This window comes from Ranitomeya imitator, chromosome 4 (assembly GCF_032444005.1).
Source record: "Ranitomeya imitator isolate aRanImi1 chromosome 4, aRanImi1.pri, whole genome shotgun sequence".
Lineage (NCBI taxonomy): Eukaryota > Metazoa > Chordata > Amphibia > Anura > Dendrobatidae > Ranitomeya > Ranitomeya imitator.
In genome coordinates, this window is record NC_091285.1 from 345,316,831 (window position 1) to 345,339,102 (window position 22,272).

Consider the following 22,272-nt stretch of genomic DNA (forward strand, 5'->3'; position numbering starts at 1 on the left):
ACGCCAGTAAGGGCAGTAATGCCCTGATTGCGGCCAAGGTCAATCTCAACAGTAGCCCAGGGCCCCCCACACCACTGGGCCCTGGGCTACCGCCCAGATTGACCTCATTATAATCCGCCACTGGTCCGTCATAGTGATGAGCGAGTGTACTCGTTGCTCAGGTTTTCCTGAGCACGATCGGGTGACCTCCGAGGATTTGTTAGTGTTCGGAGATTAAGTTTTCATCGCCTCAGCTGAATAATTTACAGCTACTATCCAGGCTGAGTACATATGGGGGTTATCCATTATTAATCCAATAGTCTGAAAGGGTTAAAAATACACACACACATTAAGAATACTTGACATGGCTGTGGTGGCTGTTGTGAACTCTGTTGTCGGGCTCCCTCCTGTGGTCATGAATGGTACTTCGGCTGGTTCTATCCATGGAATTCCTCTGGTGGCGGTGGGTGTTTCTGAGTTTCCTTCCACAGGTGACGAGGTTAATTCATTAGCTGGCTGCTCTATTTAACTCCACTTAGTTCTTTGCTCCATGCCACCTGTCAATGTTCCAGTATTGGTCTTGTTCACTCCTGGATCGTTCTTGTGACCTGTCTTCCCAGCAGTAGCTAAGTGCCCGCTTGTTTTTCTCTGGTTTGCTATTTTTCTGTCCAGCTTGCTATTTGGTTGTTTTCTTGCTTGCTGGAAGCTCTGGGACGCAGAGGGAGCGCCTCCGCACCGTGAGTCGGTGCGGAGGGTCTTTTTGCGCCCTCTGTGTGGTCTTTTTGTAGGTTTTTGTGTTGACCGCAAAGCTACCTTTCTGTCACGCACGCGCCCAGACTGTTTGGCGCGGGCATACGGGGGTGTGGCCCCACTGGACCACAGACCAAACTTCCCTGGAAGGGGCGTAACTAAGTAGCTTCCTAGGTGTTCGCTGGAGCCTCTGATGGTGAGGTCAGACTTGTGCAATAGGAAGCTACCAGGTGCCACTCCAGGGTGATGTCTGGCTGTGGCTGCTGATCCCACTAAGGAACGGAGCGGGCACGGCTGGCACTCTGGCTGACAGGCGGGCACGGCTGGGACACAGGCAGGCAGACGGGTACAACAGAGACACTGGAGGGCAGGCGGACACGGCTGGCTCTCTGGTAGGCAGGCGGGTACGGCTGGAAGATAGGAAGAACCGGTAGGGACCGGTCTGCAGGCAGGTATGTGAAACAGGTTGGAACCTGTTCAGACAGGAGGACTAAGTAACAAGCAGAGAAAGACCGCAAGAGCGGATGCAGAGCGAAAGCACAAGAGCTAGAACCAAGAACAGAAACGCAGGAGGCTGAGTACGAGTAGAAGGTGGAACTAAGAGGAGAGAAGGAGAAGGCGGAGCCCCAAGAGGCGGAGCCAAGGGCAGAGTCGCAGGAGGCGGAGCCAAGGGCGGAGACGCTGGAGGCGGAGCCAAGAGCAGAGACGTTGGAGGCGGAGACAAGAGCGGAGACGCTGGAGGCGGAGCCAAGAGCGGAGACGCTGGAGGCGGAGCCAAGACCGGAGACGCTGGAGGCGGAGCCAAGAGCGGAGACGCTGGAGGTGGAGCCAAGAGCGGAGACGCTGAAGGCGGAGCCAAGAGCGGAGACGCTGGAGGCGGAGCCAAGAGCGGAGACGCTGGAGGCGGAGCCAAGAGCGGAGACGCTGGAGGCGGAGCCAAGAGCGGAGACGCTGGAGGCGGAGCCAAGAGTGGAGACGCTGGAGGCGGAACCAAGAGCGGAGATGCTGGAGGTAACGCCAAGAGCGGAGACGCTGGAGGCGGAGCCAAGAGCAGAGACGGAGCCAGATAGAACCGCAAAGAGCGGAGCCACAGAGCAAAGCCAGAGAGTGCGAAGCAAGGTCTGAGTGCAGAGCCGCAAGATTGCGGAGTGTAAGCAGACTGAGAACACAAGGAAAGACAAAGCAGGGAAGGAAGCCACAGACAAGGAGACAGAGAAAAGACAAAGTACAGACAAGGCAATGGAACAAGACACAGGGACAAAGACACAGGGACCAGGATATTCTGCCTCCTGGAAGGCGGACTACAAGATCAAGGCAATAGCACAGAGAAAAGCTCAGAGGGAGTAACTCAGAGCAAGGCCAGGCAAACTCAGCAGCTAAACACTAACTGAGCTAACACATTGCACAGGCCCAGACCACAGGGTGGAGCTGCACTATATACAGGAGGCCTCTTGGTAATTGGTCAGGAACTGATTAGACAGGTGCACCTGATTCCTATAAGAACCAGAGAGTTCAGGCGCCGCCCCCCTATACACATAGCAATGAGGCATGCAGAGAGCAGAGACACAGAACATGGAGCTGGCATGAAACAGAACCCACATCATGGCCTGGAGCAGTGGGTAAGATTGTGTGAGAGATGTGAGGCCATGCTGTGATGCCAGCAGAGTTGTTACAGTACCCCGCCCTTTACGGCCCCTCTTCTTCAAGCTCGCCAGAATAACTTGTAGAAGAAGGATATGAGCACACATAGTCCAGGCCAACATGACATCTTCAGGGTAGAATAAGGCAGGCGGGTCACCAGGATTCTCATAAAACAAAGTCTCTTGGTGCTCAACAGGGTTAGCTTCCACAATGAGCTTTACCACCTCCTTCAGGTAGACAGGTAACAGGGAATTGAATGCTGCTGTCTTGACATCTTCACCAGCCGGACACATGGAAACTGGAAGCCTTCTCATAGGATTCAACTTTTGCCCGACAGGTAGCAGAGATGTTCTTAGATACGGAACACAAGAAAAGTCATTAGAGATGAGAGAGGAGAACAACAGCTCCACCGGGTCAGAGAAAAATTGAGGTGAACAAACTTCTGTTTTGAAATCTTCACCAGCCGGCCACAAGGACGCAGAAGGTATCAACATAGGAACCATCTTCTGCCCGTTATCCAGAAGAAATCGTCCAAATGGCGGGGATGTTCCTAGGAACAGATTACAAGAATAGTCGTGGGAGATGTGTGGAGACATCGTCATCGTTTTCCCATCTTCAGTGACGTCAGCACACCTTGACTCGACGACTAACTGTTTACTGGTATAGTCATTGGAGATGTGTGGAGACATCGTCACCGTTTCCCCATCTTCGGTGACGTCAGCACACCTTGACTCGACGACTAGCAGACCAGCTGAAGAAGATGACACTGCTGAGTGTCTTTGACGCATGGGAACCAGACACTTCTCAAGACTGGGTAAGTTCAAACGAAGCACTTTACTGGAACTCTTGACCAGAGCGGGTGGTAGAGTCCTTGGCTCAGAATGACCCATGGGCATAACAGACAGCATACGGTAGACAAACTTCTTCGTGTATAAGGCTCCAACTTGGAGCTGTAGTTGTCCTTGCAGGACTAGACTGCTCTTGAGTAGGGCTTGACCAACTTCAGACAACGCCCTTATCGGGTTCTGGAGCTGTATGACAGAGACCACACACCGACTCCGAATGGTTGACGACTTTATCACACCAAAGCTCCCGGAAAACAGAGACACAGTCTTTGGTTTTAATGGAGAGGAAGAACTCTCACCTAGGGCAGCCTCTCCTGCTGGCCCAGAGTTTTGGAGTTTTAGATCTACAGGGCAGAGACCGTCAGGATGTTCCTTGCAACCGCAGCGATACCGCGTTCCCTTCTTGCGGCTGGATTTGGGCTGCTGCTTAGCCAGCCCACTTTTATCAGCCTTCTGGGGTTTTGCTTGGGTAGCTGCTGGGACAGGTAGAGGAACAGGTGGGTCTTGGACGGACTTGGTCAGACGTGACGATTTCTTCACGGGTTTCGCCCGTCTGGACCGCCTCTCAGATCTAGATGGGGAAGACTTCACAGGAGCAGCAGGACGAGGCTTGTCAAAGACTTTACGGAAGGCCACCAGGAAGGCCCCAAGACTCATGACGATAGGATCCCCTGCTTCCCAGAGGGGACAAATCCATAATAAAGCATCTCCTGCTAGGTAGGACATGATATAGCCCACCTTAATCTGGTCAGAGGGAAAACAAGCTGCATTCTGCAGGATGTAGCGCAAGCACTGTTCCAGGAAGCTTTGGCATTCCTCTGGATTCCCATAGAACCTAGATGGGTCTGCTGGGTTGTGCTCCTCCTCATAGGCCAGAAGTTGGTTGTAGAGAGCATTTGAAACTTTGATTGGGCCCGAGGTCTCCTCAATTGGAACGACACAGGGCGGAACAAATTCTTCAGCTTGCTCATACTGGTAGAGAGAAAGTTCATCATGCTCAGAGAGCGGTAGGACATGGGATACAGCGGAGGCCATGGCCTGTGCAAACTGTCACGCACGCGCCCAGACTGGTTGGCGCAGGCATACGGGGGTGTGGCCCCACTAGACCACAGACCAAACTTCCCTGGAAGGGGCGTAACTAAGTAGCTTCCTAGGTGTTTGCTGGAGCCTCTGATGGTGAGGTCAGACTTGTGCAATAGGAAGCTACCAGGTGCCACTCCAGGGTGATGTCTGGCTGTGGTTGCTGATCCCACTAAGGAACGGAGCGGGCACGGCTGGCACTCTGGCTGACAGGCGGGCACGGCTGGGACACAGGAAGGCAGACGGGTACGATAGAGACACTGGCAGGCAGGCGGACACGGCTGGCTCTCTGGTAGGCAGGCGGGTACGGCTGGAAGATAGGAAGAACCGGTAGGGACCGGTCTGCAGGCAGGTATGTGAAACAGGTTGGAACCTGTTCAGACAGGAGGACTAAGTAACAAGTAGAGAAAGACCACAAGAGCGGATGCAGAGCGAAAGCACAAGAGCTAGAACCAAGAACAGAAACGCAGGAGGCTGAGTACGAGTAGAAGGTGGAACTAAGAGAAGAGAAGGAGAAGGCAGAGCCAAGGGCGGAGCCGCAAGAGGCGGAGCCAAGAGCAGAGTCGCAGGAGGCGGAGCCAAGGGCGGAGATTCTGGAGGCGGAGCCAAGAGCAGAGACGCTGGAGGCGGAGCCAAGAGCGGAGACGCTGGAGGTAACGCCAAGAGCGGAGACGCTGGAGGCGGAGCCAAGAGCAGAGACGGAGCCAGATAGAACCGCAAAGAGCGGAGCCACAGAGCAAAGCCAGAGAGTGCAAAGGAAGGTCTGAGTGCAGAGCCGCAAGAGTGCGGAGTGTAAGCAGACTGAGAACACAAGGAAAGACAAAGCAGGGAAGGAAGCCACAGACAAGGAGACCGAGAAAAGACAAAGTACAGACAAGGCAATGGAACAAGACACAGGGACAAAGACACAGGGACCAGGATATTCTGCCTCCTGGAGGGCGGACTACAAGATCAAGGCAATAGCACAGAGAAAAGCTCAGAGGGAGTAACTCAGAGCAAGGCCAGGCAAACTCAGCAGCTAAACACTAACTGAGCTAACACATTGCACAGGCCCAGACCACAGGGTGGAGCTGCACTATATACAGGAGGCCTCTTGGTAATTGGTCAGGAACTGATTAGACAGGTGCACCTGATTCCTATAAGAACCAGAGAGTTCAGGTGCCGCCCCCCTATACACATAGCCATGAGGCATGCAGAGAGCAGAGACACAGAACATGGAGCTGGCATGAAACAGAAACCACATCATTGCCTGGAGCAGTGGGTAAGATTGTGTGAGAGATGTGAGGCCATGCTGTGATGCCAGCAGAGTTGTTACACTTTCCTATCCTCGGTCTTTTCAGTAAGTTGGGCCTCACTTTGCTAAATCTATTTCATCTCTGTGTTTGTATTTTCATCTTTACTCACAGTCATTATATGTGGGGGGCTGCCTTTTCCTTTGGGGAATTTCTCTGAGGCAAGGTAGGCTTTATTTTTCTATCTTCAGGGCTAGCTAGTTCCTTAGGCTGTGCCGAGTTGCATAGGGAGCGTTAGGAACAATCCACGGCTATTTCTAGTGTGTGTGATAGGATTAGGGATTGCGGTCAGCAGAGTTCCCACGTCCCAGAGCTCGTCCTATATTATCAGTAACTATCAGGTCATTCCGTGTGCTCTTAACCATCAGGTCCATTATTGTCCTGACCACCAGGTCATAACAGTACAGGTGGCCCAAAGTACTAATGCATCTCAATAGAGGGATAAGAGAAGTTCTGAGACCATTTTTTTTTCTTTGAAGTGTGTTTTGTCTCTCTTTTCCCCTTTAAATCTGGGAGGTTCCGAACACAGGTGTAGACATGGACATTCAAGGTCTGTCCTCTTTGATGGATAATCTCACTATAAGTGTACAAAACATTCAAGATTTTGTGGTTCAGAATCTGATATCAGAGCCTAGGATTCCAATTCCTGATTTGTTTTTTGGTGATAGATCTAAGTTCTTGAATTTCAAAAATAATTGTAAATTGTTTCTTGCCTTGAAACCTCGCTCCTCAGGTGACCCTGTTCAACAAGTAAATATCATTATTTCTTTGTTACGTGGTGACCCTCAAGACTGGGCATTTTCCCTTGCGCCAGGAGATCCGGCATTGCGTGATGTTGATGCGTTTTTCCTGGCGCTTGGATTACTTTATGACGAACCTAATTCAGTGGATCAGGCAGAGAAAATCTTGCTGGCTCTGTGTCAGGGTCAGGATGAAGCGGAGATATATTGTCAGAAGTTTAGAAAGTGGTCTGTGCTCACTCAGTGGAATGAATGTGCCCTGGCAGCAATCTTCAGAAAGGGTCTCTCTGAAGCCCTTAAGGATGTCATGGTGGGATTTCCCATGCCTGCTGGTCTGAATGAGTCTATATCTTTGGCCATTCAGATCGATCGACGCTTGCGTGAGCGTAAAGCTGTGCACCATTTGGCGGTACTATCTGAGCATGGGCCTGAGCCTATGCAATGTGATAGGACTTTGACCAGAGCTGAACGGCAAGAACACAGACGTCAGAATGGGCTATGTTTTTATTGTGGTGATTCCACTCATGCTATCTCCGATTGTCCTAAGCACACTAAGCGGTTCGCTAGGTCTGCCACCATTGGTACGGTACAGTCTAAATTTCTATTGTCCATTACTCTGATTTGCTCTTTGTCATCCTATTCTGTTATGGCATTTGTGGATTCAGGCGCCCTTGCAGTATCCTATTCCATTGAGAGGAATTGATGCTACGCCTTTGGCCAAGAATAAGCCTCAGTACTGGACCCAATTGACCATGTGCATGGCTCCTGCACATCAGGAGGATATCCTCTTTCTGGTGTTGCATAATCTGCATGATGTGGTCGTTTTGGGGTTGCCATGGCTACAGGTCCAAAATCCAGTATTGGACTGGAAATCTATGTCTGTGTCCAGCTGGGGTTGCCAGGGGGTACATGGTGATGTTCCATTTTTGTCTATTTCGTCTTCCACTCCTTCTGAAGTTCCAGAGTTTTTGTCAGATTATTGGGATGTATTTGATGAGCCCAAAGCCAGTGCCCTACCTCCTCATAGGGATTGCGATTGTGCAATTAATTTGATTCCTGGTAGTAAGTTTCCTAAGGGCCGATTGTTCAATTTATCTGTGCCAGAACACGCCGCTATGCGGAGTTATATAAAGGAATCCTTGGAAAAAGGCCATATTCGCCCGTCGTCATCACCGTTAGGAGCAGGGTTCTTTTTTGTGGCCAAGAAGGATGGTTCTTTGAGACCTTGTATTGATTATCGCCTTCTCAATAAAATTACAGTCAAATTTCAGTATCCTTTGCCGTTGCTGTCTGATTTGTTTGCTTGTATTAAAGGGGCTAGTTGGTTCACCAAGATAGATCTTCGAGGGGCGTATAATCTTGTGCGTATTAAACAAGGCGATGAATGGAAAACAGCATTTAATACGCCCGAGGGCCATTTTGAGTACCTGGTTATGCCATTCGGGCTTTCCAATGCTCCATCAGTATTTCAGTCCTTTATGCATGACATCTTCCGAGAGTACCTGGATAAATTCCTGATTGTGTATTTGGATGATATTTTGGTCTTTTCAGATGATTGGGAGTCTCATGTGAAGCAGGTCAGAATGGTGTTCCAGGTCCTTCGTGCGAATTCCTTGTTTGTGAAGGGGTCAAAGTGTCTCTTTGGAGTTCAGAAGGTTTCATTTTTGGGGTTCATTTTTTCCCCTTCTACTATCGAGATGGACCCTGTTAAAGTCCAGGCTATTTACGATTGGACTCAGCCGACATCTGTGAAGAGTCTGCAAAAGTTCCTGGGCTTTGCTAATTTTTATCGGCGCTTCATCGCTAATTATTCTAGTGTTGCTAAACTGTTGACTGATTTGACCAAGAAGGGTGCTGATGTGGTCAATTGGTCTTCTGCAGCTGTAGAGGCTTTTCAGGAGTTGAAGCGTCGTTTTTCTTCTGCCCCTGTGTTGTGCCAGCCAGATGTTTCGCTCCCGTTTCAGGTTGAGGTTGATTCTTCTGAGATTGGAGCTGGGGCTGTTTTGTCGCAAAGAAGTTCTAATGGCTCGGTGATGAAGCCATGTGCTTTCTTTTCTAGAAAGTTTTCGCCTGCTGAGTGCAATTATGATGTTGGTAATCGAGAGTTGTTGGCCATGAAGTGAGCATTCGAGGAGTGGCGTCATTGGCTTGAGGGAGCCAAGCATCGCGTGGTGGTCTTGACAGATCACAAGAATTTGACTTATCTTGAGTCTGCCAAACGGTTGAATCCGAGACAGGCTCGATGGTCGTTATTTTTCTCCCGTTTTGATTTTGTGGTTTCGTACCTTCCGGGCTCTAAGAATGTGAAGGCTGATGCCCTGTCAAGGAGTTTTGTGCCTGACTCTCCGGGTGTTCCTGAGCCGGCGGGTATTCTCAAAGAGGGGGTAATTTTGTCTGCCATCTCCCCTGATTTGCGGCAGGTGCTGCAAAAATTTCAGGCTGATAGACCTGACCGTTGACAAGCGGAGAAACTGTTTGTCCCTGATAGATGGACTAGCAGAGTTATCTCTGAGATTCATTGTTCAGTGTTGGCTGGGCATCCTGGAATCTTTGGTACCAGAGATTTGGTGGCTAGATCCTTTTGGTGGCCGTCTTTGTCGCGGGATGTGCGTTCTTTTGTGCAGTCCTGTGGGACTTGTGCTCGGGCTAAGCCCTGCTGCTCTCGTGCCAGTGGGTTGCTTTTGCCCTTGCCGGTCCCGAAGAGGCCTTGGACGCATATTTCTATGGATTTTATTTCGGATCTCCCCTTCTCTCAAAAGATGTCGGTCATTTGGGTGGTTTGTGATCGCTTTTCTAAGATGGTCCATTTGGTACCTTTGTCTAAATTGCCTTCCTCCTCTGATTTGGTGCCATTATTTTTCCAGCATGTGGTTCGTTTGCATGGTATCCCGGAGAACATCGATTCTGACAGAGGCTCCCAGTTTGTTTCGAGGTTTTGGCGATCTTTTTGTGCTAGGATGGGCATTGATTTGTCTTTTTCCTCGGCTTTCCATACTCAGACAAATGGCCAAACTGAACGAACTAATCAGACTTTGGAAACATATCTGAGATGCTTTGTTTCTGCTGATCAGGATGATTGGGTGTCCTTTTTGCCATTGGCTGAGTTCGCCCTTAATAATCGGGCCAGCTCGGCTACTTTGGTTTCGCCGTTTTTCTGCAATTCTGGTTTCCATCCGCGTTTCTCTTCAGGGCAGGTTGAGTCTTCGGACTGTCCTGGTGTAGATACTGTGGTGGATAGGTTGCAGCAGATTTGGACTCATGTGGTGGACAATTTGACATTGTCCCAGGAGAAGGCTCAACGTTTCGCTAACCGCCGGCGCTGTGTGGGTCCCGGACTTCGTGTTGGGGATTTGGTTTGGTTGTCGTCTCATTATGTTCCTATGAAGGTTTCCTCTCCTAAGTTTAAGCCTCGTTTCATTGGTCCGTATAAGATTTCTGAGGTTATCAATCCTGTGTCATTTCGTTTGCCATCCTTCCTGCTTCTTTTGCCATCCATAATGTGTTCCATAGGTCGTTATTGCGGAGATACGTGGCGCCTGTGGTTCCATCCGTTGATCCTCCTGCCCCGGTGTTGGTTGAGGGGGAGTTGGAGTATGTGGTGGAGAAGATTTTGGATTCTCGTATTTCGAGACGGCAACTCCAGTACCTGGTCAAGTGGAAGGGTTATGGTCAGGAAGATAATTCCTGGGTTTTTGCCTCTGATGTTCATGCTGCCGATCTGGTTCATGCCTTTCATTTGGCTCATCCTGGTCGGCCTGGGGGCTCTGGTGAGGGTTCGGTGACCCCTCCTCAAGGGGGGGTACTGTTGTGAATTCTGTTGTCGGGCTCCCTCCTGTGGTCATGAATGGTACTTCGGCTGGTTTTATCCATGGAATTCCTCTGGTGGCTGTGGGTGTTTCTGAGTTTCCTTCCACAGGTGACGAGGTTAATTCGTTAGCTGGCTGCTCTATTTAACTCCACTTAGTTCTTTGCTCCATGCCACCTGTCAATGTTCCAGTATTGGTCTTGTTCACTCCTGGATCGTTCTTGTGACCTGTCTTCCCAGCAGTAGCTAAGTGCCCGCTTGTTTTTCTCTGGTTTGCTATTTTTCTGTCCAGCTTGCTATTTGGTTGTTTTCTTGCTTGCTGGAAGCTCTGGGACGCAGAGGGAGCGCCTCCGCACCGTGAGTCGGTGCGGAGGGTCTTTTTGCACCCTCTACATGGTCTTTTTGTAGGTTTTTATGTTGACCGCAAAGCTACCTTTCCTATCCTCGGTCTGTTCAGTAAGTTGGGCCTCACTTTGCTAAATCTATTTCATCTCTGTGTTTGTATTTTCATCTTTACTCACAGTCATATGTGGGGGGCTATCTTTTCCTTTGGGGAATTTCTCTGAGGCAAGGTAGGCTTTATTTTTCTATCTTCAGGGCTAGCTAGTTCCTTAGGCTGTGCCGAGTTGCATAGGGAGCGTTAGCAGCAATCCACGGCTATTTCTAGTGTGTGTGATAGGATTAGGGATTGCGGTCAGCAGAGTTCCCACGTCCCAGAGCTCGTCCTATATTATCAGTAACTATCAGGTCATTCCCTGTGCTCTTAACCATCAGGCCCATTATTGTCCTGACCACCAGGTCATAACAGGTGGCTCCAGAAGTGTTCATAGTCTAAAAGCATGTAGATTGGCAGCACTGCAGCCTTTCAACAAGCTATATTAGACTGGCAAGCCCAAACAGGAAACCAGACATACAGTAAAAAGTGTGTGTTCGGGGTTCGGTAATGGACACTAGATGTTATATATGTTGTTATGAACAGGTAATTCAGAACCACAATGGACATAGAAGTTCAGAGCACACAAAGTGACCTGACAATTACCAAAAACCAAGGACGAGCTCTTAGACGTGGGAACTCTGCTGACCGCAATCCCTAATCCTAACACACCACACTAGAGGTAGCCGTGGATTGCGCCTAACGCTCCCTATGCAACTCGGCACAGCCTGAGAAACTAACTAGCCCTGAAGATAGAAAAATAAGCCTACCTTGCCTCAGAGAAATTCCCCAAAGGAAAAGGCAGCCCCCCACATATAATGACTGTGAGTAAGATGAAAATACAAACACAGAGATGAAATAGATTTAGCAAAGTGAGGCCCGACTTACTGAATAGACCGAGGATAATAAAGATAGCTTTGCGGTCAACACAAAAACCTACAAACAACCACGCAGAGGGGCAAAAAGACCCTCCGCACCGACTAACGGTACGGAGGTGCTCCCTCTGCGTCTCAGAGCTTCCAGCAAGCAAGAAAAACCAATATAGCAAGCTGGACAGAAAAAATAGCAAACAAAAATAACACAAGCAAAACTTAGCTTATGCAGGATAGACAGGCCACAGGAACGATCCAGGAAGCAAGACCAATACTAGAACATTGACTGGAGGCCAGGATCAAAGCACCAGGTGGAGTTAAATAGAGCAGCACCTAACGACTTAACCTCATCACCTGAGGAAGGAAACTCAGAAGCCGCAGTACCACTCTCATCCACCAAAGGAAGCTCATAGACAGAACCAGCCGAAGTACCACTCTCGACCACAGGAGGGAGCTTGGCCACAGAATTCACAACAGTACCCCCCCTTGAGTAGGGGTCACCGAACCCTCACCAGAGCCCCCAGGCCGACCAGGATGAGCCACATGAAAGGCACGAACCAGATCGGCAGCATGGACATCAGAGGCAAAGACCCAGGAATTATCTTCCTGACCATAACCTTTCCACTTAACCAGATACTGGAGTTTCCGTCTCGAAACACGAGAATCCAAAATCTTCTCCACTATAAACTCCAATTCCCCTTCAACCAAAACCGGAGCAGGAGGATCAATCGTATCTCCGCAACAATGACCTATGGAACACGTTATGGATGGAAAAAGAAGCTGGAAGAGTCAAACAAAAAGACACAGGATTAAGAACCTCAGAAATCCTATATGGACCAATGAAATGAGGCTTAAATTTAGGAGAGGAAACCTTCATAGGAATATAACGAGATGACAACCAAACCAAATCCCCAACACGAAGTCGGGGACCCACACAGCGCCTGCGGTTAGCGAAACATTGAGCCTTCTCCTGGGGCAAAGTCAGATTGTCCACCACATGAGTCCATATCTGCTGCAACCTATCCACCACCGCATCCACACCAGGACAGTCCGAAGACTCAACCTTCCCTGAAGAGAAACGAGGGTGGAACCCAGAATTGCAGAAAAACGGCGAAACCAAAGTAGCCGAGCTGGCCCGATTATTAAGGGCGAACTCAGCCAAAGGCAAAAAGGAAACCCAATCATCCTGATCAGCAGAAACAAAACATCTCAGATATGTTTCCAAGGTCTGATTGGTTCGTTCAGTCTGGCCATTTGTCTGAGGATGGAAAGCCGAGGAAAAAGACAAATCAATGCCCATCCTAGCACAAAAGGCTCGCCAAAACCTCGAAACAAACTGGGAACCTCTGTCAGAAACGATGTTCTCTGGAATGCCATGTAAACGAACCACATGCTGGAAAAACAACGGCACCAAATCAGAGGAGGAAGGCAATTTAGACAAGGGCACCAAATGGACCATCTTAGAGAAGCGATCACAAACCACCCAAATGACCGACATTCTTTGAGAGACGGGGAGATCCGAAATAAAATCCATAGAGATATGTGTCCAAGCCCTCTTCGGGACCGGCAAGGGCAAAAGCAACCCACTGGCACGAGAACAGCAGGGCTTAGCCCGAGCACAAATCCCACAGGACTGCACAAAAGAACGCACATCCCGCGACAGAGACGGCCACCAAAAGGATCTAGCCACCAAATCTCTGGTACCAAAGATTCCAGGATGACCAGCCAACACCGAACAATGAACCTCAGAGATAACTTTATTCGTCCACCTATCAGGGACAAACAGTTTCTCCGCTGGGCAACGGTCAGGTCTATTAGCCTGAAATATTTGCAGCACCCGCCACAAATCAGGGGAGATGGCAGACAAAATTACCCCCTCTTTGAGAATACCCGCCGGCTCAGGCAAACCCGGAGAATCGGGCACAAAACTCCTAGACAGGGCATCCGCCTTCACATTTTTAGAGCCCAGAAGGTATGAAACCACAAAGTCAAAACGGGAGAAAAACAGCGACCAACGAGCCTGTCTAGGATTCAACCGTTTGGCAGACTCAAGATAAGCCAAGTTTTTGTGATCAGTCAAGACCACCACGCGATGATTAGCTCCTTCAAGCCAATGACGCCACTCCTCGAATGCCCACTTCATGGCTAGCAACTCTCGATTGCCAACATCATAATTTCGCTCAGCAGGCGAAAATTTCCTGGAAAAGAAGGCGCATGGTTTCATCACCGAGCAATCAGAACTTCTCTGCGACAAAACAGCCCCTGCTCCAATTTCGGAAGCATCAACCTCGACCTGGAACGGAAGTGAAACATCTGGCTGGCACAACACAGGGGCAGAAGAAAAACGACGCTTCAACTCCTGAAAAGCTTCCACAGGAGCAGAAGACCAATTGACCGCATCAGCACCCTTCTTGGTAAAATCAGTCAACGGTTTAGCAATGCTAGAAAAATTAGCGATGAAGCGACGATAAAAATTAGCAAAGCCCAGGAACTTCTGCAGACTCTTCAGAGATGTTGGCTGAGTCCAATCATAAATGGCCTGAACTTTAACAGGGTCCATCTCGATAGTAGAAGGAGAAAAAATGAACCCCAAAAATGAAATCTTCTGAACACCAAAGAGACACTTTGACCCCTTCACAAACAAAGAATTAGCACGCAGGACCTGGAACACCATGCTGACCTGCTTCACATGAGACTCCCAATCATCCAAGAAGACCAAAATATCATCCAAATATACAATCAGGAATTTATCCAGGTACTCTCGGAAGATGTCATGCATAAAGGACTGAAACACTGATGGAGCATTAGAAAGTCCGAATGGCATAACCAGGTACTCAAAATGGCCTTCGGGCGTATTAAATGCTGTTTTCCATTCATCGCCCCGTTTAATACGCACAAGATTATACGCACCACGAAGATCTATCTTGGTGAAACAACTAGCCCCCTTAATCCGAGCAAACAAATCAGACAGCAGCGGCAAGGGGTACTGAAATTTGACCGTAATTTTATTTAGAAGGCGGTAATCAATACAAGGTCTCAGCGAACCATCCTTCTTGGCCACAAAAAAGAACCCCGCTCCCAATGGCGACGATGACGGGCGAATATGACCCTTCTCCAAAGACTCCTTCACGTAACTCCGCATAGCGGCGTGCTCAGGTACAGATAAATTAAACAGTCGACCCTTAGAAAACTTACTACCAGGAATCAAATCGATAGCACAATCACAATCCCTATGCGGAGGTAGGGCATTGGACTTGGGCTCATCGAATACATCCCAGTAATCAGACAAGAACTCTGGGACCTCAGAAGGGGTGGATGATGAGATAGACAGAAATGGAACATCACCATGTACCCCCTGACAACCCCAGCTGGACACAGACATTGATTTCCAATCTAATACTGGGTTATGGACTTGTAGCCATGGCAACCCCAACACGACCACATCATGCAGATTATGCAACACCAGAAAGCGAATATCCTCCTGGTGCGCAGGAGCCATGCACATGGTCAGCTGGGTCCAATACTGAGGCTTATTCTTGGCCAAAGGCGTAGCATCAATTCCTCTCAATGGAATAGGACACTGCAAGGGTTCCAAGACAAACCCACAGCGCCTAGCAAACTCCAAGTCCATCAAATTCAGGGCAGCGCCTGAATCCACAAATGCCATGACAGAATAGGAAGACAAAGAGCAGATCAAAGTAACGGACAAAAGAAATTTCGACTGTACCGTACCAATGGTGGCAGACCTAGCGAACCGCTTAGTGCACTTAGGACAATCAGAGATAGCATGAGTGGAATCACCACAGTAGAAACACAGCCCATTCTGATGTCTGTGTTCTTGCCTTTCAGCTCTGGTCAAAGTCCTATCGCACTGCATAGGCTCAGGTTCATGCTCAGATAATACCGCCAAATGGTGCACAGATTTACGCTCGCGCAAGCGTCGACCGATCTGAATGGCCAAAGACATAGACTCATTCAGACCAGCAGGCATAGGAAATCCCACCATGACATCCTTAAGGGCTTCAGAGAGACCCTTTCTGAAAATAGCTGCCAGCGCACATTCATTCCATTGAGTGAGCACGGACCACTTTCTAAACTTCTGACAATAAATCTCTATCTCATCTTGACCCTGACACAGAGACAGCAAATTTTTCTCTGCCTGATCCACTGAATTTGGTTCGTCGTACAGCAATCCGAGCACCAGAAAAAACGCATCAATATTACATAATGCAGGATCTCCTGGCGCAAGGGAAAATGCCCAGTCTTGAGGGTCGCCACGTAATAAAGAAATAATGATCTTAACTTGTTGAACTGGGTCACCAGAGGAGTGGGGTTTCAAAGCCAGAAATAGTTTACAATTATTTTTAAAATTCAAAAACTTAGCTCTATCTCCAGAAAATTACTCAGGAATAGGAATTTTAGGTTCTAACATAGGATTCTGAACCACTAAATCTTGAATATTCTGTACATTTATAGCGAGATTATCCATCAAAGAGAACAGACCTTGAATGTCCATGTCCACACCTGTGTTCTGAACCACCCTGATGTAAAGGGGAAAAGAAAGACAGAACACAGTGCAAAGAAAAAAAAATGGTCTCAGAACTTCTCTTTTCCCTCTATTGAGAAGCATTAGTACTTTGGGCCTCCAGTACTGTTATGAACAGGTAATTCAGAACCACAATGGACATAGACGTTCAGAGCACACAAAGTGACCTGACAATTACCAAAAAAAAAGGACGAGCTCTGAGACGTGGGAACTCTGCTGACCGCAATCCCTAATCCTAACACACCACACTAGAGGTAGCCGTGGATTGCGCCTAACGCTCCCTATGCAACTCGGCACAGCCTGAGAAACTAACTAGCCCTGAAGATAGAAAAATAAGCCTACCTTGCCTCAGAGAAATTCCCCAAAGGAAAAGGCAGCCCCCCACATATAATGACTGTGAGTAAGATGAAAATACAAACACAGAGATGAAATAGATTTAGCAAAGTGAGGCCCGACTTACTGAATAGACCGAGGATAGGAAAGATAGCTTTGCGGTCAACACAAAAACCTACAAACAACCACGCAGAGGGGCAAAAAGACCCTCCGCACCGACTAACGGTACGGAGGTGCTCCCTCTGCGTCTCAGAGCTTCCAGCAAGCAAGAAAAACCAATATAGCAAGCTGGACAGAAAAAATAGCAAACAAAAATAACACAAGCAAAACTTAGCTTATGCAGGATAGACAGGCCACAGGAACGATCCAGGAGGAAGCAAGACCAATACTAGAACATTGACTGGAGGCCAGGATCAAAGCACCAGTGTTGTGAATTCTGTGGCCAAGCTCCCTCCTGTGGTCGAGAGTGGTACTTCGGCTGGTTCTGTCTATGAGCTTCCTTTGGTGGATGAGAGTGGTACTGCGGCTTCTGAGTTTCCTTCCTCAGGTGATGAGGTTAAGTCGTTAGGTGCTGCTCTATTTAACTCCACCTGGTGCTTTGATCCTGGCCTCCAGTCAATGTTCTAGTATTGGTCTTGCTTCCTCCTGGATCGTTCCTGTGGCTTGTCTTCCTGCATAAGCTAAGTTTTGCTTGTGTTATTTTTGTTTGCTATTTTTTCTGTCCAGCTTGCTATATTGGTTTTTCTTGCTTGCTGGAAGCTCTGAGACGCAGAGGGAGCACCTCCGTACCGTTAGTCGGTGCGGAGGGTCTTTTTGCCCCTCTGCGTGGTTGTTTGTAGGTTTTTGTGTTGACCGCAAAGCTATCTTTCCTATCCTCGGTCTATTCAGTAAGTCGGGCCTCACTTTGCTAAATCTATTTCATCTCTGTGTTTGTATTTTCATCTTACTCACAGTCATTATATGTGGGGGGCTGCCTTTTCCTTTGGGGAATTTCTCTGAGGCAAGGTAGGCTTATTTTTCTATCTTCAGGGCTAGTTAGTTTCTCAGGCTGTGCCGAGTTGCATAGGGAGCGTTAGGCGCAATCCACGGCTACCTCTAGTGTGGTGTGTTAGGATTAGGGATTGCGGTCAGCAGAGTTCCCACGTCTCAGAGCTCGTCCTTTGTTTTTGGTAATTGTCAGGTCACTTTGTGTGCTCTGAACTTCTATGTCCATTGTGGTTCTGAATTACCTGTTCATAACAGTACTGGAGGCCCAAAGTACTAATGCTTCTCAATAGAGGGAAAAGAGAAGTTCTGAGACCATTTTTTTTCTTTGCACTGTGTTCTGTCTTTCTTTTCCCCTTTACATCAGGGTGGTTCAGAACACAGGTGTGGACATGGACATTCAAGGTCTGTTCTCTTTGATGGATAATCTCGCTATAAATGTACAGAATATTCAAGATTTAGTGGTTCAGAATCCTATGTTAGAACCTAAAATTCCTATTCCTGAGTTATTTTCTGGAGATAGAGCTAAGTTTTTGAATTTTAAAAATAATTGTAAACTATTTCTGGCTTTGAAACCCCGCTCCTCTGGTGACCCAGTTCAACAAGTTAAGATCATTATTTCTTTATTACGTGGCGACCCTCAAGACTGGGCATTTTCCCTTGCGCCAGGAGATCCTGCATTATGTAATATTGATGCGTTTTTTCTGGCGCTCGGATTGCTGTACGACGAACCAAATTCAGTGGCTCAGGCAGAGAAAAATTTGCTGGCTCTGTGTCAGGGTCAGGATAGATAGAGATTTATTGTCAGAAGTTTAGAAAGTGGTCCGTGCTCACTCAATGGAATGAATGTGCGCTGGCAGCTATTTTCAGAAAGGGTCTCTCTGAAGCCCTTAAGGATGTCATGGTGGGATTTCCTATGCCTGCTGGTCTGAATGAGTCTATGTCTTTGGCCATTCAGATCGGTCAACGCTTGTGCGAGCGTAAATCTGTGCACCATTTGGCGGTATTATCTGAGCATGAACCTGAGCCTATGCAGTGCGATAGGACTTTGACCAGAGCTGAAAGGCAAGAACACAAACGTCAGAATGGGCTGTGTTTCTACTGTGGTGATTCCACTCATGCTATCTCCGATTGTCCTAAGCGCACTAAGCGGTTTGCTAGGTCTGCCACCATTGGTACGGTACAGTCGAAATTTCTTTTGTCCGTTACTTTGATCTGCTCTTTGTCTTCCTATTCTGTCATGGCATTTGTGGATTCAGGCGCTGCCCTGAATTTGATGGACTTGGAGTTTGCTAGGCGCTGTGGATTTGTCTTGGAGCCCTTGCAGTGTCCTATTCCATTGAGAGGAATTGATGCTACGCCTTTGGCCAAGAATAAGCCTCAGTATTGGACCCAGCTGACCATGTGCATGGCTCCTGCGCACCAGGAGGATATTCGCTTTCTGGTGTTGCATAATCTGCATGATGTGGTCGTGTTGGGGTTGCCATGGCTACATGTCCATAACCCAGTATTGGATTGGAAATCAATGTGTGTCCAGCTGGGGTTGTCAGGGGGTACATGGTGATGTTCCATTTCTGTCTATCTCATCATCCACCCCTTCTGAGGTCCCAGAGTTCTTGTCTGATTACTGGGATGTATTCGCTGAGCCCAAGTCCAATGCCCTACCTCCGCATAGGGATTGTGATTGTGCTATCAATTTGATTCCTGGTAGTAAGTTTCCTAAGGGTCGACTGTTTAATTTATCTGTACCTGAGCACGCCGCTATGCGGAGTTACGTGAAGGAGTCTTTGGAGAAGGGTCATATTCGCCCGTCATCGTCGCCATTGGGAGCGGGGTTCTTTTTTGTGGCCAAGAAGGATGGTTCGCTGAGACCTTGTATTGATTACCACCTTCTAAATAAAATTACGGTCAAATTTCAGTACCCCTTGCCGCTGCTGTCTGATTTGTTTGCTCGGATTAAGGGGGCTAGTTGGTTCACCAAGATAGATCTTCGTGGTGCGTATAATCTTGTGCGTATTAAACGGGGCGATGAATGGAAAACAGCATTTAATACGCCCGAAGGCCATTTTGAGTACCTGGTTATGCCATTCGGACTTTCTAATGCTCCATCAGTGTTTCAGTCCTTTATGCATGACATCTTCTGAGAGTACCTGGATAAATTCCTGATTGTATACTTGGATGATATTTTGGTCTTCTCGGATGATTGGGAGTCTCATGTGAAGCAGGTCAGCATGGTGTTCCAGGTCCTGCGTGCTAATTCTTTGTTTGTGAAGGGGTCAAAGTGTCTCTTTGGTGTTCAGAAGATTTCATTTTTGGGGTTCATTTTTTCTCCTTCTACTATCGAGATGGACCCTGTTAAAGTTCAGGCCATTTATGATTGGACTCAGCCAACATCTCTGAAGAGTCTGCAGAAGTTCCTGGGCTTTGCTAATTTTTATCGTCGCTTCATCGCTAATTTTTCTAGCATTGCTAAACCGTTGACTGATTTAACCAAGAAGGGTGCTGATGTGGTCAATTGGTCTTCTGCTGCTGTGGAAGCTTTTCAGGAGTTGAAGCGTCATTTTTCTTCTGCCCCTGTGTTGTGCCAACCAGATGTTTTGCTTCCGTTCCAGGTCGAGGTTGATGCTTCCGAAATTGGAGCAGGGGCTGTTTTGTCGCAGAGAAGTTCTGATTGCTCGGTGATGAAACCATGCGCCTTCTTTTCCAGGAAATTTTCGCCTGCTGAGCGAAATTATGATGTTGGCAATCGAGAGTTGCTAGCCATGAAGTGGGCATTCGAGGAGTGGCGTCATTGGCTTGAAGGAGCTAAGCATCGCGTGGTGGTCTTGACTGATCACAAAAACTTGACTTATCTCGAGTCTGCCAAACGGTTGAATCCTAGACAGGCTCGTTGGTTGCTGTTTTTCTCCCGTTTTGACTTTGTGATTTCGTACCTTCCGGGCTCTAAAAATGTGAAGGCGGATGCCCTGTCTAGGAGTTTTGTGCCCGATTCTCCGGGTTTGCTTGAGCCGGCGGGTATTCTCAAAGAGGGGGTAATTTTGTCTGCCATCTCCCCCGATTTGCGGTGGGTGCTGCAAAAATGTCAGGCTAATAGACCTGACCGTTGCCCAGCGGAGAAACTGTTTGTCCCTGATAGGTGGACGAATAAAGTTATCTCTGAGGTTCATTGTTCGGTGTTGGCTGGTCATCCTGGAATCTTTGGTACCAGAGATTTGGTGGCTAGATCCTTTTGGTGGCCTTCTCTGTCGCGGGATGTGCGTTCTTTTGTGCAGTCCTGTGGGATTTGTGCTCGGGCTAAGCCCTGCTGTTCTCGTGCCAGTGGGTTGCTTTTGCCCTTGCCGGTCCCGAAGAGGCCTTGGACACATATCTCTATGGATTTTATTTCGGATCTCCCCGTCTCTCAAAGAATGTCGGTCATTTGGGTGGTTTGTGATCGCTTCTCTAAGATGGTCCATTTGGTGCCCTTGTCTAAATTGCCTTCCTCCTCTGATTTGGTGCCGTTGTTTTTCCAGCATGTGGTTCGTTTACATGGCATTCCAGAGAACATCGTTTCTGACAGAGGTTCCCAGTTTGTTTCGAGGTTTTGGCGAGCCATTTGTGCTAGGATGGGCATTGATTTGTCTTTTTCCTCGGCTTTCCATCCTCAGACAAATGGCCAGACTGAACGAACCAATCAGACCTTGGAAACATATCTGAGATGTTTTGTTTCTGCTGATCAGGATGATTGGTGTCCTTTTTGCCTTTAGCTGAGTTCGCCCTTAATAATCGGGCCATCTCGGCTACTTTGGTTTCGCCGTTTTTCTGCAATTCTGGGTTCCACCCTCGTTTCTCTTCAGGGCAGGTTGAGTCTTCGGACTGTCCTGGTGTGGATACTGTGGTGGATAGGTTGCAGCAGATTTGGACTCATGTAGTGGACAATCTGACTTTGTCCCAGGAGAAGGCTCAACGTTTCGCTAACCGCAGGCGCTGTGTGGGTCCCCGACTTCGTGTTGGGGATTTGGTTTGGTTGTCATCTCGTTATATTCCTATGAAGGTTTCCTCTCCTAAATTTAAGCCTCGTTTCATTGGTCCATATAGGATTTCTGAGGTTCCTAATTAACACTAGAACTACTGATGGAGTCATTTTGACTCCTTTCGTTTTTTATTTCTCTTCTGTGACTACATTTTTCAGAATTCCGGCTTGAAACTCGGTGACTTTTCCTCAAATATGATGTGAAAAAAGATTTTGTGAGAATAAATAATTTTGGTAAAAAATTTGCGTGTTTTTTTCAAAATTTACCAAGAACTACTGAAGGGAGTCATTTTGACTCCCTACTATATTTTGAGGTCCTTTTGTCACTAAATGTTGCTATAAGGTTTTGTACATAATTTTTTCACTCTGTCTTATTTACCCTGATGTTCATATAGATGTAGTTCAATTTACATGTCAACTTTTCACATTTTCCTTGTGTTTTACCTGCTTGTATTACTGTGTAATGCTGAACAAAATAGCTTGTTTACTCTAGGCTCTTATCTTATGCTAATGAAGGGTGGTGTTTTTCTAAGGTCCTAGCAGGAGACAGTATTCTGGATAGTAACTTTACTTTCAGTTCAGCTGAAGAGACAAAGAGAACAGACGCAGACATACGAGCTCTGAAGACTCATACAGGTATGAATTATTATGAAATAGTTTAGCTGTCTGTCAACTGATTCAGCCCACCTACTTTTGAAGGTGGCAGAACAGTTATTATTTCTTTTAGTTTTCATTTCATTTCTATTTTTCAGCAGGGAACTATATAGAATTATGGAATTTGTGAGGAATATGGAGAGAAGACGTTTGATAAAGCCTCAGGATATTCTGGCTACTTTGCAATCCATACCGGAGGATGAATCGGAATCCGAATTGCAGGAACATGTATTTGATTCTGACAGTGATGAAGATTTAATTCCTCAGAACATATCAAGTGAATCTGAAGACTCAGAAGGAACAAAT